Source organism: Myxine glutinosa, chromosome 7 (genome assembly GCF_964187855.1).
Source record: "Myxine glutinosa chromosome 7, kmMyxGlut1.1, whole genome shotgun sequence".
NCBI classification, from domain to species: domain Eukaryota; kingdom Metazoa; phylum Chordata; class Myxini; order Myxiniformes; family Myxinidae; genus Myxine; species Myxine glutinosa.
This window is the reverse complement of record NC_136267.1, coordinates 11282901-11302042: the sequence shown is the minus strand read 5'-3', so window position 1 is coordinate 11302042 and position 19142 is coordinate 11282901. Positions and strand designations below refer to the sequence as shown.

General features: G+C 50.9%; 1 protein-coding gene across 2 annotated transcripts in view; it reads right to left on the bottom strand.

The window, feature by feature from the left end:
* The window catches only part of LOC137430977 (uncharacterized), a 290638-nt gene extending 288006 nt beyond the window's left edge, over window positions 1-2632 (bottom strand). For both annotated transcript variants that reach the window (XM_078781279.1, XM_078781280.1), the window contains exon 1: window positions 2563-2632. The gene's annotated coding sequence lies outside the window, so the exon portion shown is untranslated. The remainder of the gene's footprint in view (window positions 1-2562) is intronic.
* Window positions 2633-19142: the final 16510 nt, after the last annotated feature.

Here is a 19142-nt window from a genome sequence, read left to right as displayed (position 1 = left end):
AACTAGAAAGAGGGCTGGGGCGGGGCACACGGGATAAACAAGAAAGAGGGCTGGGGCAGGGTACACAGGTTAAACAAGTTGGATAAACAATATGGAGGGCTGGGGCGGGATACACGGGATAAAGAAGATAGAGGGCTGGGGCGGGGTACACGGGATAAACAAGATGGAGGGGGCTGGGGCGGGGTACACGGGATAAACAAGATGGATAAACAAGATAGAGGGGTAGGGTGGGGTAAATGGGATGAACAAGATTAAACAGGAAAGGAAACGGAATTTGAAGGAGGTGGATTTGGGGTGAATTAACGAAAATCGTATTAATTAGTGCCGGGGGGGGGGGGGGGGGGAACTGGGGGGAGGGAAAAATATCAATGTTTTGGATGGGGGTGAACTGTTGTTTTGAAGACTTAGAGGGAGGAGTGGGATTGAAGAGAGTATGGGAATTTGTTCCAGAGGTGGGAAAAAACAGGAATGAAAGAGTAAAGGTGAGAGGAGTCTGGCAAGCCATCATCGCCCGAGGAGACTCGCCATGATTGAGTGAAGGTGAGCAGAGTCTTGATTTTGGTTGTTTCACCAGAAGAGGGTTGCCGGCAGATCTTGTGCGTCCTGCAGGAATATTTGGGGGACAGAACAAGGACAGAGCTTCAGAGCACAGAGCAAGGCCAGAGAGGAGTCGGTAGAAGGATTATTACTGATCTTCATCAATGATCTCCAACTCTCTGGAAAATTCCCTTTATTTGCGGGGGACTCCACTCTCTGACGTGAGATCCTTCATCCTTCAGACAGGTAGGCGACAGCGCTTCCCTCTCCTCATACCTTGACAAAAGCACAAGATGGTCAAGCCCTCGGATTTTTGTCTTTCAATCCTGACAAATCTCATCCTCACCGTGCGGTGACCAGCGGACCAGTGCGGTGACCAGCGGACCAGTGCGGTGACCAGCGGACCTCTGCAACGACCGGCGGACCTGCGCAACGACCGGCGGACCTGCGCAACGACCGGCGGACCTGCGCAACGACAGGCGGACGTGCGCAACGACAAGCGGACGTGCGCAGCGACAAGCGGACGTGCGCAGCGACAAGCGGACGTGCGCAACGACAAGCGGACGTGCGCAACGACAGGCCGAAGTGCGCAACGACAGGCCGAAGTGCGCAACGACAAGCCGAAGTGCGCAACGACAAGCGGACGTGCGCACCGACAAGCGGACGTGCGCACCGACAAGCGGACGTGCGCACCGACAAGCGGACGTGCGCACCGACAAGCGGACGTGCGCACCGACAAGCGGACGTGCGCACCGACAAGCGGACGTGCGCACCGACAAGCGGACGTGCGCAACGACAAGCGGACGAGCGCAACGACAAGCGGACGTGCGCAACGACAAGCGGACGCGCGCAACGACAAGCGGACGCGCGCAACGACAGGCGGACGCGCGCAACGACAGGCGGACGCGCGCACCGACAGGCGGACGCGCGCAACGACAGGCGGACGCGCGCAACGACAGGCGGACGCGCGCACCGACAGGCGGACGCGCGCAACGACAGGCGGACGCGCGCAACGACAGTCGGACGCGCGCAACGACAGGCGGACGCGCGCAACGACAGGCGGACGCGCGCAACGACAGGCGGCCGCACGCAACGGCAGGCGGCCGCGCGCAACGACAGGCGGACGCACGCAGCGACAAGCGGACATGCACAACGACAAGCGGACATGCGCAACAAGCGGGCATTCGCAACAACAAGCGGGCATGCGCAACAACAAGCGGACATGCGCAACAGCAATCGGACCGGTGGGGTAACAATCGGACCCGAGGGGTAACAAGTGGACCCGTGGGGTAACAATCGGACCCGTGGGGTAACAATCGGACCCGTGGGGTAACAATCGGACCCGTGGGGTAACAATCGGACCCGTGGGGTAACAATCGGACCCGTGGGGTAACAATCGGACCCGTGGGGTAACAATCGGACCCGTGGGGCAACAATCGGACCCGTGGGGCAACAATCGGACCCGTGGGGTAACAATCCGACCCGTGGGGTAACAATCGGACCCGTGGGGTAACAATCGGACCCGTGGGGTAACAATCGGACCCGTGGGGTAACAATCGGACCCGTGGGGTAACAATGGGACCCGTGGGGTAACAATGGGACCCGTGGGGTAACAATGGGACGCGTGGGATAACACTCGGACCCGTGGGGTAACAATCGGACACGTGGGGTAACAATCGGACCCGTGGGGTAACAATCGGACCCGTGGGGTAACAATCGGACCCGTGGGGTAACAATCGGACCCGTGGGGTAACAATCGGACCCGTGGGGTAACAATCGGATCCGTGTGGTAACAGGTGGACCCGTGTGGTAACAGGTGGACCCGTGTGGTAACAAACGTGTATGCACAGTAAGCGCGCTGCTCCAAACGGTACGGTGCCAAAGAAACTTGTTGAGTACTAAATCAGTAAATGTACCTGTTTAATGTACGATACCTGTATGGTAAAACACATATTCAGGTGGTTTCTGTAAGATAACAAATCAACATATGAGGTGTTAAATACCATTTTCCACTCGTAAACTCACCTGTACGACACTTTGGCCTTCTTGCTGGACGTCGTCACACCTCACCAAGCACCAACCCTCGATAAGCAAGGTACACCGGAAGCTGACGAGTGCTCTCATTGGCCAATGAGCGTCAAAAGGCGGGGCCCGCAGGTCTCCACCACACACCCCGGTCGCACCTTCCCGGAAACCGCTGTGGAAAAAAAACAACCTTGGACTTTACTTTGTAAACTTCAGTCAGTGTCGAATCAGTGACCTCTGAACCTTGTACGGTTCGTTTACCTGTGCCGGTATGTACCGCTGGTGTATGTGCTACACTCACCGAGCAGGTGTTGTACAGGTGATCAAACGTCCCACGCACATTCCAATGGATTTCATTGGACAAATCGCTACCTTTAGTCAAAATATCCTGAAAGCTTCAGAACTGCAGAATACACCAAATTTACATCGTCTCACCTTATGGTTTACACCTGTACACGAAATTCACAATACTCCATATTTACATCGTCTCACCTTATGGTTTACACCTGAACACAAAATTCAGAACACACCATATTTACATCGTCTCACCTTATGGTTTACACTTGCACACGAAATTCACAATACACCATATTTACATCGTCTCACCTTATGGTTTACACCTGTACACGAAATTCACAATACACCATATTTACATCGTCTCACCTTGTGATTTACACCTGTACACGAAATTCACAATACACCATATTTACATCGTCTCACCTTATGGTTTACACTTGCACACGAAATTCACAATACACCATATTTACATCGTCTCACCTTATGGTTTAAACCTGCACACGAAATTCACAATTTTTTTTTTTTTTTTTTTTTTGTATACAAGATCGAGGCTCGTGAAAGAGCGAACATTAATCACACAGAAATAGTAAGGTCGATATATGGAAAATACCCCCTCAACCCCCAAAAAATTGCTACAAAAGGTTTCTCAACTGATTCTGGTAGGGTTTAGTGTACTTTATAACATACTAAAAGTTTACCAACGTAGGACCCCCGGAAAAGTGTTTTTTTTCAAGATGGCGTCCAAGATGGCCGCCGAAACCTCTTAATGATCATAACTATGTAACTATCAACTCAAATTTGATGATCTTGGTGTCTATCCCTAGGTTTTTGGGGGCAAGGAACACATTAAGACCATTAAAAATGAAAGTGGGCCATTATCTAACAGGTTGAGGGGGCATTTTCCATATATTGACCTGAAGAATGTGTCGAATTGGATCTAACTGAATAACTAATTCTCATCTTTCTCTTTTTCAGACATGATTCAACAATGAGTGCAAGCACAGCCAGTCAAGCTTTTTGTCCAATCTGCAAGGAGGAGATCGAGGATTCCAGTGATAACTGGGTTGCAATTCAGTGGAAGGGGGCGAAGGGAATAAATGAAGCCAGTGTAAAGCGGAAGGACGATCTTGTAGTTGAAGCCAGTACTAAAGGGCATAAAAGCTGTCGTCAACAGTACATAAATGATAAAAACATTAAAAGCCATGTTGCAAAGAAAAGTAGTGGTTCTGTGCCACCAAAGAGAACCACAAGACAATCAAGTGGAGGTTTTGACAGTGAAAAGGATTGCGTATTCTGTGGATGTACAATTGATTTGGACAAGGGACACTTTAGCTGGGTACGGACTGACAAATTTGTGGAGACAATTGTGGAGGTCTGTGAATCCCGTTCAGATGATTGGGGACATACTGTAAAGGGTCGGATTGAATACTATTTACGAGATTTACATGCAGCAGACGGACTTTATCATCATTCGTGTAGTGGAAATTTCCGGTCCTTCAAGTCTGTGCCTTTAGAGTTCCAGAAAGCCCCCGAAGCCAAGCGCAGAAAGTGTGGTCGTCCTAAAGATGAAGATAAGTATGAAGCATTTCAGAAAATGTGTGCTTACCTAGAACTGAACAGTGAGGAACAACTAACTGTTACATCTTTGAGCCTCATAATGAAAGGGTATCTTTGTAATCCTGATTCGGAACCGTATGACAATTACAGTTTGAAAAAGCGTCTTAAAGAACGCTTTAAGGACTCAATTTTTTTTGGTGAAAGAGAAGGCTTGGACGATATTGTTACGATGAGAGAACAAACGTCACAGATTCTGAGATCATACTACAAGCAAACGTGTCAGGAAGGCGATGAAGAGTCCCAAAAACGCGCTATTATTGAAACTGCTGCTAGGTTAATCAGAAGTGATATAAAATCTCAGGTTTCTACCGTGACGAATCAGTATCCAAGTAGTGATGATTTAAAACTTGATTCAGCCCTATCGTTCATTCCGACTAGTCTGCGGACAGCACTGGAAACATTGTTCGTTGGGAAAGACACAAGACGCAAGGTTGCGGCAGTTGGTCATGCCATAATTCAGGCAGTTCGCCCACGAGCTGTCATAGTAGTGATCTTGTCATCGAACAAACGTTGATGAGGTCTCTGAAGAGCACTGGTGGTCTAACTCGCGGCAGTGGGATGACAGAGGACATGCGAAACCTTTGGACCTTATCTGCACCTGTAACATCCGAGTACAACATTGCGATGCAGGATTTCACAAACCTAACCTATACTACAAGTCCGCAACACAAAGACTCAACTGAGGCGCGCATCAAAAGAGATGCATCTGATCTCGAGAAAATTCGGATAAAGCTTGCAGCCTGCTCACCCTTCACATCTGATCCTACTCTGAGAAACATTGTCAACGGGATAGTGGCTGGGCCAGATGTGAATGTACATGACTTTGAATCGGTTGGAAACAAGATCATTGAAGATATAATCGGAAAGTCGGCATTTACTTACAAATTCAAGCGGAAAGACAGAGCCAAAACCCTTGGGAATATCTCTGCTGTGAAGATTGCTCCTGATCGTACCATTGATCCTGCCCTTCTGTTCCAGCGTTTCCTTATGGTGTCAAGGTCAGGAGATCTTTCCCTTGAAGAGGTTTTGACGTATGAATTAAGCCCCTACCCTCCAGCCCTCTGAGACCAGGAACATTCTTCGGAAAGCAGACAAACCTCAGCTTGCTCAGGCAATTCGAGACCATGCTGCGGACTTATCAAGTGAGGCTGTGATGAACTCTATTCCCAAAACAGATTGTTACGTGCTTGATGGTGGCTCTTTGCTCCATCGTTTACCGTGGAACAAAGGCGACTCATATAATGCAATAGCTGAGTCTTATGCAGACTTCACTGTGAGACATTACGGACAAGCGACAGTGGTGTTCGATGGCTATGGTGAAGGTCCCTCCATAAAAGACAACACACATCAGAGACGAGGAAAAAACCTGCACCCTATTGTTAGTTTCACTGCAGAAACAGAGTTTGCAGGCAAAAAGGACGACTTTTTGTCTCGTGACAAAAACAAGGCAGACATGATTGCTCTCATCAGCACAGCACTAACTAAAAGGGGATGCCATGTCATTCAGTCACCAGGGGATGCAGACGTTGATATCGTTAAGGCAACTGTTGAACGATCCCGTCATTGCACCACAACGTTGGTCGGTGAGGATACAGATTTGCTGATCTTGCTCCTTCATTACTCCAGAACAGACAATGAGATCATCTACCTCCGTTCTGATGCAAACAAGCAGTCAAAAGAACACAGAGTGTATAACATTACCCTGTTGAAAGAAACTTTAGGAGACGATGTGTGCAATGAGTTGCTCTTTGTACATGCCTACTCAGGATGTGATTCTACTTCAAGGATTTTCGGCATCGGAAAAAAGTCAGCCTTCCGGAAATTAGTGAAATCTGATCCTGTCATGAAGTCCTGTGCTAGTGCATTCATCCTTCAAAACAAATCTCAAGAGGACATATCAGATCTTGGCAAAGACCTGATGGTTGATCTCTTTGGTGGCAAGTCTAATGATACGCTATCATCACTGCGCCATATCATTTTCACCAAAAAAGTGGCAACTGCTCAAGCATTTGTCACTTCTGAACGGCTCCCCCCAACATCACCTGCAACAATATTCCATATAGTAGGGGAGCTCCCAATAGAGTTCGTGACCATTTTCCCATGATCAAGGTTTGAAGGTTGATTTTGAAAGATAAAAATATATATAAAAAAATAAGCTTGGGTATCTTTTTTTAAAATGCGGGCTAACTCGGCCAGAGGACAAAATCCAAGATGTCCGCCAAAACCGCGAAATCGGGCATATTTCCGCCTACGTGAATGCTACATATACATATTGGGTGTCCATATGTGGGTTTTTCTGGGCCCAGATCTTGCATCTTACATCAGTCAAGTGATATTGTGACTTAAAATGATATTAAATGATTAATGTTGACCAAAATCCAAGATGGCCGCTGCAAAAAACCATGTATTGTATATGTTCATAATTGTGCATACCATAGATTCATCGCTGGCGTCTAAATACAGTTTTACATGACTAGTGTTTTCATTTATAACCTTACTGTTACTATGAATGACTTTTTGAGCAGGCAACGAACCAAGATGGCTGCCTCTCGCCCGTTAGATAAGCAGTTATGGCTACTGTACATTGTATCTATTGCAACGTCTTTTATTTGACACAATGTTCAAGGTTTTCATTTGCAATCAGTAAGAAAGAATTTATCTTTCTCTATTTTGTTTTATTATATTTACAGTGACATGACATTACATTTACAAGCAGTGATACACATTGCACAAGTAGCATATACGGTAGGGTTGAAAATGACAATAGTTGTTATAACAGTTTGTTTGTGTTGGATAGATTGAAATTGTTATTCACTGTCCGAATCGTCCGTCTCGGACCCAGACTCGACTGGATCATCCATAGTTGGGCTGCTTTCCAAAGCCTGAGTTAGTTTTTCTGGGAGTGCTGGGTGAATGTACCTCAATGGAAGACACATGCCTTCCTCGAGATGCCAGCCATGAGATAAAGGAGACGGTGGCGCATCAGGTTTTTCGTAGTTGAGCAACACGTAGGTTTGATAGTTCACTCTCTTGACTTTCAAATCGTGGGATTCTTTGTCTGGTGGAAGCCGCAGTATTGATTTCCTTTTCATTTGTCGCCACTTCCTGGCCCGAGCATCACACAGAGTGGTACTTTGTTTGTCCTTGTATATGTACCGTATGGTGTACAGCGTCATATGATCAAGCACCTGCTGAGGGACCGGTAGGTGTTTCCCTACTTCACTGAGGAACGCTCTAGCTTCAGGTGAAGTGGATGATATGTCGAAGATGGTTTTCTTCCCATGTCCAAAGAATGCTGCTGTTGTGTCTGAGCCGCTCTGGACGTGAAGAGGAACTATGATATCTGCTATTTCCTTCAGGCAGAAAGCTGTACAATCTATGAACTGCTTTTTGTACTTCATTGCGAGCACCCCTTCAGTTCTATGAGCAACATACGATGCCAATACAAGCACGTCCGTATCTTCTGCGTCGATGATAACAGGTGTTTCTATTCCAGCTTTACGTGTTTGTGAGTAGATGAAGAACATGCATGTGTCTGCTTCTAACTGTTCACACTGGAAGTCTGTAACAGGCAAACCTGTCGATAGATTGACACATGTGGGCCCAACGCAGTAGACAAATTCAGTGTTAGAATAGTTTCGGTACAACACGCTGAACTCGTTTCTGAGAAAGATCTGTAGGTGCTGCTTGTTTGTTGCATTGTGGAAGAAGTCTTGAAATCCTTTGGCAGATGGGAATTTGTCCGACTGCTTGAAAAATACATTCTTGGAGCCATCTGAAAATCCAGAAGTGCTTTTTCGAAGCTTGCGTTCGCTATCCTTGACGGTCAGGGAAACATCATATCTGTCATTGACAAACACAACTTGTGATGCATATTTATGTCTGCTCATAATGACGGCGAACACCTTCGATGCGTAGTCTCCCCAGGTGTAGGAAATTCCATCAGCCTTTTCCCTGTCTTCTACCGATGGCGTAGACAAACGCCATATAAATCCCATGTCCAGGATCGCCGTGTACTTGTCTGGTGTTGGTTCCAACGCATGTAGCTTGAATTTTTCTACCAACTTAGATTTTTGCACTTTTTTCATGGTGCCGTTGATATTGAATATTGGCAGACATTCATCTGTGACTCGGTACGACATTATCTCTGACAAGGTGAAATTTTCGGTGTCATTTTCAGCAAGTGAGACAACTGCTGCCATCGCTCTGTTCTCCATTGCGTCTGACTTCATGATGCGCTCGCCAGTCTTGACTGAAGGTGGGTTGCTGAAGTTCCGTCTCAAATTCCTGTGAATGGTTGCATGGAAAGGTTTGTTGCTGCTGAACATTCTGTCTTCACAGAATGCCTTCAAGCATTTCTCGCCATCGGTGTGGACCGATTCAAAATCTTGAATGAGGTCATCAGAAGCTACCATTCCAGACTGTAGTGACTTCAAGACCTTGTTTTCTTCATTGAAAGGGTCACAGCCGAATTCAGTGATGCAGTTGTTAATATCTTGTACAGCTTGTTCGTCTTCCTTCATGCGAGTGGGAGCATTTTCACTGTGATGTCGTTTTGATTCTGATGTGCTGGCAAGATCATGCAGTGAGGATCGGACTCTATTAACATTGTTAGCATTTCGGGAATGTGACAGCAGCATCTTTTCGTTCTTCAAAATTTTGAGCCAGCCAGCTTTCATCTTTGAACCCTTGTTCATTGTCATCTCGATCCAGAGATCCAATGGCAAACATGAGTAAGGCTTTCCCGACATGGATTGAGCAAATAAGCCATCTCGCATGTATTGTGCTACATCCTCTGGGAGGGATTCCATTTCCAGCCAATACTCAACCAACCACCGTCCATATTTATCGTTGTCATAAATCTGGATCCATGGTAGCATTAAACGTAATGTCGACTTGAATTGTTCCCAGTTCTGGATTCTCAACGCATGCAGATTCATCATCAATATTTCAGTCATCTCCATAAATGTGATCCAGTACTTTGCCATTGAACCACCGGACTCCTCAATTCTATTGAACTCATCTGCCACCAATGAAATAACCTCTTGGTTGGCTTCCAGAAGTGCATAACATTCCTGCCGTTCTTCTGCTGTTGAGGAAGGATTCCGCAGGACAGTCAAGTAATAATAATAATAATAATTCATTTATTTTGTATAGCGCTTTTCCAGAAGCCCAAAGGCGCTTTGACAGAGTGGAAAACATAATGCATAACAATACATGAAAACAACAATTGCAAAAAGACAAGAATCAAGAAAACAAACAGCAGCGATATACGGCATATATATAAGACAAGAATCAAAAAGACAAGACAAGAATCAATAGGGAAATATTTAAAGCAAAAGGAGGGAGAAGGAGAAGAGATAGTCAGGGGTTAAATGCTGTGGGTTGAATGTTGAATGCAGCGTTGAACAGGTGGGTCTTTAGTGATGTTTTGAATGTGGTGAGTGAGGAGGAGTCTCTGATGGTGTGAGGTAGTGAGTTCCAGAGGGTGGGAGCAGCGATGGAGAAGGCCCTGTCCCCCCAGGATCTGAATTTGGTCCGGATGGAGGGGGTCAGGAGGTTGGTACCAGCAGAGCGGAGGTTGCGGGTGGGAGTGTGTCTGGAGAGGAGGTCAGCCAGGTAGGATGGGGCCAGGTTATGGAGGGCTTTTTATGTCAAGAGGAGGATTTTGTACTGGATTCTCTGGGGGATGGGGAGCCAGTGAAGCTTGTAAAGGACGGGGGTGATGTGGTCACGGGTCCGGGAATGAGTGAGTAGACGGGCAGCGGAGTTCTGAATGTATTGGAGTTTATTGGTGATTTTTGAGGGTGAACCATAGAGGAGGCTATTGCAGTAGTCCAGACGGGAGGTGATGAAGGCGTGGATGAGGGTTTCTGCAGCCGTGGAGGAGAGGGATGAGCGGAGACGGGCAATGTTTTTCAGGTGAAAGAAGGCTGACTTTGTGATCTGTTTAGTGTATTTGTCGAAGGAAAGGGTTTGGTCAAAGATGACGCCAAGATTCCGGATGTGAGGGGAGGTGGATACTGGGATACCGTCGATGTTGAGGGCAAAGTTATGGGTGGATTTTGTGAGCGTTTTTGGGCCAATGATGATTATTTCAGATTTATCACAGTTAAGCTTGAGGAAGTTGATTTGAAGCCAGGATTTTATTTCAGTGATGCAGTTTGTCAGGATAGAGTGGGTGTCGGTGGAGACGGACTTGGTGGAGATGAAAAGCTGGATGTCATCGGCGAAGCAGTGGAATTGGAGACCATGACGGCGGATTAAGTGACCGAGCGGGGACAGGTAAAGGATGAAGAGGAGGGGGCCAAGAACTGAACCTTGGGGGACACCTTGGGGGAGGGGAGCAGTGGGGGATTTGCAGTTATTGATGGAGATGAACTGGCATCTGTCAGAGAGGTATGATTTAATCCAAGAGAGGGCAGTGCCGGTGACGTTAAAGGTGGATTCAAGTCGGGTGAGGAGGATAGTGTGATCGATGGTGTCAAAGGCAGCGCTGAGGTCGAGGAGGACGAGAATGTTGAGGTTGCCAGCGTCAGAGGAGAGGAGAAGGTCGTTGGTGATTTTGAGGAGAGCAGTTTCAGTACTGTGGTTGGAGCGGAATCCGGATTGGAATGTTTCATACAAGTTATTGGCAGAGAGATGATGTTTGAGTTGAGTGGCTACAGCGCGTTCCAAAACTTTTGACAGAAAGGGTAGGTTGGAGATGGGTCTGAAGTTGTTTAGGGTGTCAGGGTTTAGACCAGGTTTTTTTAGAATGGGGGTAACAGCAGCAATTTTGAGGGAAGGTGGGACGATGCCTGTAGACAGGGAGGAGTTTATTGTTGCAATGATAAGTGGAGAGAGAGCAGGGAGGGAGGCTTTGACAAAGCTGGAGGGGATGGGGTCAAGAGTGCAGGTGGCAGTTTTCATTCCTATGAGGAGTTCAGAGAGGTCAGTAGGAGAGATTGGGGAGAACCGAGACAGGGGATGGCAGGACAAGGGGGGGCAGGTGGTTGGAGGGGGAGCGGGTGCGGCGGTGGTCAAGCTGTTGTAGATGTTGTCAATTTTGCGTTGGAAGAAAGAGAGGAAGGAGATGCAGTTGTCTACTGTGAATGACTGGGTGGTGGTGTTCAGGGGGCGGAGGAGTTTGTTTATTGTCGAGAAGAGTGCTTTTGGGTTTCCGGAGCCAGAGTGGATAATTTGAGAGTAGTAGGCAGAGCGGGCGCGGGAGAGGGCATCTTTGTAGTGTTGTATGTGGTCCTTGTAGGCTTGGGAGTGAACTGTGAGACCCGTTTTATTGCGGAGTCTTTCAAGTTGGCGAGCACGAGTTTTCATCAGGTGGAGTTCAGGGGTAAACCAGGGAGCAGAATGGGTGAAAGAAACTGTTTTGGTTTTTACAGGCGCAAGCTGGTCAAGGCAGGAGGAGAGAGTGTGGTTGTAGTAGTCAGTGAGGTCGGAAGGGGTGTGGAGGTCAATGAAGGGAGAAGTGGACATTTTTTCAGAGAGGGTGGATGAGAATGAGGTAGGTGAAAGAGCGTTTAGCTTACGGAAGTTGATTGTGCGATAATGCCTTGGTGTTGGGGCGGGGATGTTGATGGTCAGAGTGATGGCTAAGTGGTCAGAGAGGGTGAGGTCGGAGCCATAGAGATGGTGCAAATTTAATCCAGTGGAGCAGACAAGGTCCAAAATGTGACCACGGATATGGGTAGGAAAGTCGACATATTGAGTGAGGTTAAAGCAGGTGAGTAAATCAGTGAAGTCAGTGGTTATTGTGGAGTCAGTGGAGTCCATGTGGATATTGAAATCACCAAGGAGGAGGATTGAGGGGGAGAGGGAACATAGCTGGGTCAGAAAGTAGGAGAAGTCAGACAGGAATGATGGGTGTGGTTTGGGAGGGCGGTAGACGACAGCCATGACTGACTGCGTGTGACCAGAGAGTTTTAAAGCCAGGTGTTCAAATGATGGAGCAGATGAGATGGAGATGAGGTTGGTCTTGATGTCTTGACGGTGGATAACGGCAATTCCACCACCTCGGCCCTCCGAGCGTGGTTTATTGACGTAGGAATATCCATTGGGTGTGGTGAGGTTGAGTGTGTAGTAGTCCAGAGGTTGTTGCCAGGTTTCGGTGAGACAGAGAAAGTCCAGTTTGTTATCCAGGATGTATTCGTTCAGGATGAGGCATTTATTGTTGAGGGACCGGGTGTTGAACAGGGTGAGCTTGATGTTGTTTTGAACAGCAGGGATGAATTCAGGTGATTTAGCCAGGGTTCGTAGGCAAGAGGTAGGCGTAGGCAAGTGAGCTTCAAGTTCATCTGAGATGCTTCCCCCATTCTGTAGTGACTGTTGTATGATTCTTCTCAGCAGAGTTTCATACATCAATCGGAGACATCGTATGCTCCTCTTGTAGTGTTTGCCCCGTCATGCCTGGTCCACAGACCCTTCTGCAATAACATCTGCCGCAACGAGGATGTCAGACAAGCCAGACCCGTGAAAACGCTTATTCATGGCAGAAATGTAAGACATGTGAATATGAAATGGGCCCATAGAAGGCAACACGACACTGAATTTATCAGGGTGTTCGTATCTCATTTGCACTATCAAGGCATACACTGGTTGATCTCCTACCAACTGGATGAAGGGCATGTTCTTTTTGCCTGCTGCATCAACCATCCGGCACATTATTTCGTGCACTACAGATTTTCCAGGAGGATTTGGAAAAGTCAAGAAGTAATACGGCTTGCTTTTGACAACATGCGGCTGAACTGTTGACTGGAAACCTGCAAATCCCCCAACTGTTTGACTGCATGGTGCAGGTGGTGTATGAGTCTCATCTAGACGTGCCATGGCATGAATGAGTCCTCGCTGCCTCTGGACTTTAGTATCTGAAGGAGTAATGTCAACACCTGTTCGCATACTTGGAGCTCCACGCTGGACAGTCTTGTAAGGATGGACTTTATGCTGATCGATGCAAAGATGCTTCATTTCTTTAGACTTGGGAATTGTTAATTCTGGGGCCGATTCCTCTGGAGCATGAACCAAATCAAGTGGCTGGACAAACATAACATTTGTACGGTGTGAAGTGTTCACGCCAGTTAGCGTGTCCTCAGAAAAGTCATCATTGTCCATTACTGCTGTCCCTGGCATACCCAGTGCAAGCTCCTCTGGACATGCTTTGTTCTGCTCAATATCGTACTTGGCCCAAGCATCATAGAGATGTAGCACGTCTTTGTAGCTGATCCCAATTGAGAATTTTTTCAATAACTCGACAAGTTCCCGGCTTCTGGTTAGTCCGTGTATCATAACAGACAACCTTGTTCCAAATGAAGTTCGTTTGCCTGTCATATATGAAGAGAGCAAGGCAGTCAAAGCGATAACTGCAGAGTCGTCATCCTCCATATCAAGGTCACGCTGAGGTTTTGAAGACTTTAGACGGGAAATGAGCTGTTTCAGTAGGCTGCTTGTTTCGTCCTCATTGAGTAAATCGTCAATGTGAGGTGGCCAGATCATTGGCGATACTTTTGCTGCTTCAGCTCTAATTCGTTGCGCTACAATTGAGACGAGTTGGTCATCAGTTGCACCTAGGCAATTTACAGCAGCTTCTATGTATGTTCCACCAGCTGACGTGTCAAAAACCATTGAGCTCTTGTTTTTTGTAACTCTTTCGTGGAAACCAATTTGGTCGCTGAATTCCGTTTGGAGCATAGATTTTATTGTGCTAGACTTCACAGTGTTCACAGTCATGCCAAAGTTCACCAGCATTTGCGTGTAGTCTTGTAGAAGGCTCTGTAGTGTTCGGAGTTCATGTCTTTCAAAAATTACAGTGCGCACATGTTTGAAAAACATTTGACGTACTTCTGCCAGTCGTACATTGTGCATGTGCAAATGTTGATCATTATAATCATGGACTTTGATGTATTTCGTCCAACATGACCGATGGTAGCGGATCTCTGTGGGAAATGGATCTGACGTGGAATCAATCAGTGTCAAAATGCGATCCCGCATATTCTCGTCGTCCAGATGGACTGTGTGACCTTTGAAGACATGCCATGCATCCATTTGTTGCATGATGTGCCACTTGTCCCGTCCAGGGTGTTTCAGGTCTTCTCCCTTCATACACCAAATACACAAATGTTTGTCTTGTATAATACCGGTTTGTGATCGTGATTGTCTCTGAGCGCAAGATGGTCCAGGTGCTTCGTCAGCTACATCATCGCTGCGAGAGATTTCTGTTTCAAAACATTTCTTTTGTCGCTTTAGTGCCTGCTCCAATTTATAGTTACTGGCCAGTTGAACTTTACACAGTTTGTGGAAATATATTCCAGCTGGTCCATTGTGCCATGGCACTGCATCAAAGACTTGACCGTATTTGTCCAATCCTCTCCATCGTTCTGCTTGTTGTTGGAGATGCTGCCAGGCTTCTGGGCTTAAGCTACTCTTTTCCTCATCACAATGCTTATGACAGAGGATACACTCACTGGAGCTTGATAGTCCTGGAGGCTGGTCCTCATCTTCACTCTTTCTCTTCTTTCCTTGAATGGGTGGTGTCGCCATGGTATACTCTGCAATGAAAAATAAAACCTATTACTTACTGTACATACCGTACATCAGACAGCATGATATGAATGATGTTAATACTTAACTGAACTTAAATATTGAACAGGACAGATCTTTATCTCTTAAAGAAAGGGACTTAACTAATATTTTAACTATTATTAGTTGAATATACTTAACTGTAATGCCTTGATCCATTGTCCACCCTGGTACTCCCTGGAAATTAATACTAACAACTACCTGTGAACAAATACCTGTGAAACTTAATCAAACCATCTTGTAGATAAGGCAGCAATCTTGGTTCGTTACCTGCTCAAAAAGTCATTCATAGTAACAATAAGGTTATAAATGAAAACACTAGTCATGTAAAACTGTATTTAGACGCCAGCGATGAATCTATGGTATTAAAGCGCGGCGTTACGCGCGCTGCTTGTGAGCAAGGAGGAAGCGGACAAGCGGTAACATATAAACGTCTTTATTGTAAGACTACACTGTAACACTGAAATGTTCCGGGCTGGTCGCCCGGTGTATATCATGAGGCCACGCCTACCCCTCGGGCGTGGCCACCGCCCACTTGGTGCGTGGAATGATGTCACCACGCCAGTGGGCTTTTGTGTCCGCCACACGCGCCCCCCCAGAATTCCCGCGCACCTGGAGGGCCAGTTTGCGGGGCAGACGAATGACCCGGCCGAAGCGCCCCCTGGCGATCGGCGGCGTCCGGGGTGCAGGGATGCCAGGTGGGATGCCCCTGGCTGCCCCTGGGATGGGTGCAGGACCGGGGGGCGGCGTGGGGGCGGGGCTGGGCGGTGCCGGGGGTCCGCCCGCAGGAGGGCGGCCCCGACGTGGGGGTCGGGCCACTGGCGGTGGATGGTCCACATCGAGGTGGGCCGGCTTGAGGCGGTCTACCGAAACACGGTCAGGAGTACCGCCGATGTCCAGGGTGAAGTGCTTCGCCCCGGTCTCCAGCACGCGGAAAGGCCCGTCATACGGGGGCCGCAGTGGTGTCCGATGGGCATCGTGGCGGACGAAGACGTACTCCGCCGTGCGAAGCTCCGGGGCGACGTGCGTCGGTGGGTGCCCGTGGCATGCCGTTGGCACCGGGGCGAACCTCCGGGCGGTCTCTTGCAGAGCGGAGCGCTGCTGTGCCGCGGACCATGGTGCCGTGGAGTCGGGGAGGAACTCGCCCGGCACCCGCAGCGGTTGCCCGAAGACCAACTCCGCCGCGGATGCGCGCAGGTCCTCCTTGGGCGCCGTCCGGAGGCCCAGCAGGACCCAGGGGAGCCTGTCGACCCAGCCGCCGTCGCGGAGGGTGGCCCGGAGCGCGGCCTTCAATGAGCGGTGAAATCGCTCACACAGGCCGTTAGCCTGGGGGTGGTAGGCCGTGGTTCGGCGCAGCCGGACCCCGAGCCCCTGCGCAACCGCCCCCCAGAGCTCTGAGGTGAACTGGGGGCCGCGGTCGGATGAGATGTCTGAGGGGGCGCCGAACCGGGCGACCCAGGTGGCGATGAAAGCCTGCGCGACATCGGCCGCCGTTGTCGACGCCAAGGGCACGGCCTCCGGCCACCGGGTGGTGCGGTCCACCATGGTGAGGACGTAGGTGAAACCCCGCGAGGGGGGCAGAGGTCCCACCAGGTCCACGTGGACGTGGTCAAACCGGCGTTCCGGCACCGTGAACGGGGCCAACGGGGCCTGGGTGTGCCGGTGCACCTTGGCGCGCTGGCACGCGAGGCACGTCCTGGCCCAGCCGCGGACGGCCTTCCGGAGGCCATGCCAGACGAACTTGTCGGCGATCAGCCTTTGGGAGGCCCTCGCGCCCGGGTGAGACAGGCCGTGGATGGCGTCAAACACCTGGCGCTGCCAGCCCGCGGGCACAATGGGGCGAGGACGCCCGAGGGAGACGTCGCACAAGAGGGCCGTGCCCGCGCCGTCGAACGGCACCTCGGTGACGCGTAGGCCCGTGACGGCGGTCCGCAAGGCCTGGACGTCGGGGTCAGCGGCCTGGTCCGCTGCCATCCGGGCATAGTCGATGCCGAGGTGGACTGCGTGGGCGACGGCCCGGGAAAGGCAATCCGCCACCGGGTTGTCCTTCCCCGCGACGTGCTGGATGTCCGTCGTGTACTCGGACACGGCCGAGAGGTGACGCTGCTGCCGGGCCGACCACGGCTCGGTGACCTTGCCCATCGCGAAGGTCAGCGGCTTGTGGTCGATGAAGGCAGTGAACGCCCGGCCCTCGAGCAGATGGCGGAAGTGCCTGACCGCCAAGTGAAGTCCGAGCAACTCGCGGTCGAAGGTACTGTAACGGCGTTCGGGCGGGCGAAGCTGCCGGCTAAAGAACGCCAGCGGTTGCCAAGCTCCACGCACCCATTGCTCGTGCACCGCGCCCACCGCGTAGTCCGAGGCATCGGTGGTGAGGGCGATCGGTGCATCGGGCGCCGGGTGCGCGAGCATGGTGGCGTTAGCCAAGGCGAGCTTCGCGCCCGTGAACGCCGTGTCCATCTGCTCGGTCCAGGTAACGTCGCCTTTGCCCGGCTTACCTCGGAGAGCTTCGTGCAGGGGGCGCAGGAGCTGGGCGATACGGGGCAGGAACCGATGGTAAAAGTTCACCATGCCCAGGAACTCCTGCAGCCCTCTGATCGTGCGGGGGCGCGGAAACCCCTTCACCGCCTCCACCTGGGCCGGCAGGGGGACGGCTCCGTGCCTGGTGACACGGTGCCCCAGAAAATCGATTGTGGCGGCGCCGAACCGGCACTTTGCGGGGTTCACAATCAGGCCATGCTGGCCCAGGCGTTCGAAGAGCGTGCGGAGGTGGCGTAGGTGCTCTTCGCGGGACGCGCTGGCGACGAGGATATCGTCCAGGTAGACGTAGACAAAATCCAAGTCGCGCAGGACGCTGTCCATCAGTCGCTGGAACGCCTGAGCCGCATTCTTCAGACCGAAGGGCATGCGCAGGAACTCGAAGAGTCCGAATGGCGTGATGACCGCCGTCTTCGGGACGTCCTCCGGCCTGACGGGGACCTGATGGTAGCCGCGTATGAGGTCCACCTTCGAGAAGAAGGACCTGCCCGCCAAACGGGCGGAAAAGTCCTGAATGTGGGGGACGGGGTAGCGGTCGGGAGTCGTGGCATCATTGAGACGGCGATAGTCCCCGCACGGTCGCCATCCCCCGCCGGGCTTCGGCACGATGTGCAGCGGCGACGCCCAAGCGCTCTCTGAGCGCCGAACGATGCCGAGTCGCTCCAGGGTAGCGAACTCCGCTTTTGCCACCGCCAGCTTCGTCGGCTCGAGGCGGCGTGCCCGGGCGTAGACCGGTGGCCCGACGGTGGGGATGTGATGGGCCACCCCGTGCTTGACGGCCCCCGCCGAGAAGGTGGGCCGCGTTAGGGCCGGGAAGCCGGCGAGGAGGCGGGTGAATGCGTCCGCTGCCGGAAGCGTACAGACCAACGTGGCCGGAACCGAATCGTTCGGCAAGCCGCTTGGCAAGCCGCTCGTTGAGCTGGGCAACGCACATGCGAGCGAGCTGAACGTCTCGGCCTGGACAAGCCGTCTGCGCTTGACGTCGACCAGGAGCCCATTAGCGCACAGGAAGTCCGCGCCAAGCAGTGCCATGGGCACGTCGGCGGTGATGAACGTCCATCGGAAAACCTGCCCTCCAAACCGCAGAGAGAGGCAGCGTTTTCCGTACGTACGGATGGGCGTCCCGTTCGCGGCAAGCAGCGCGGGGCCCCCACCCGCGGCGTGCTTGTCTGACGTGCCGGCGGGAATGACACTCACCTGTGCTCCCGTGTCGCACAGGTAACGGCGCCCGGAGAAGGTGTCCGTTATGAACAGCAGGCTGCTCGAACGGCCGGCGCTCATCGCCACAATTGAGCGCCGGCCCGGGCGTTTCCCGACCCGTTGAAGGAGCACGGCGGATGACACCGCCGAGCTTCGTGGCCGAACTTGGCGTGGAACCAGCACCAGGTGGTGGAGCTGGAGGAGCGCGCCTGGCTCCGCCAGGCCGGTGGAGTCGACGGGTTTCCCCGCGGTGGCGGTTTTCGCCGCGGCGGTGGGCGGGGCGTGGCGGCGTTCACGAGGTGCGTATCAGCATGCTGCTGAACATCAGCGCGCTGCTGAACATCAGCGCGCTGCTGAAC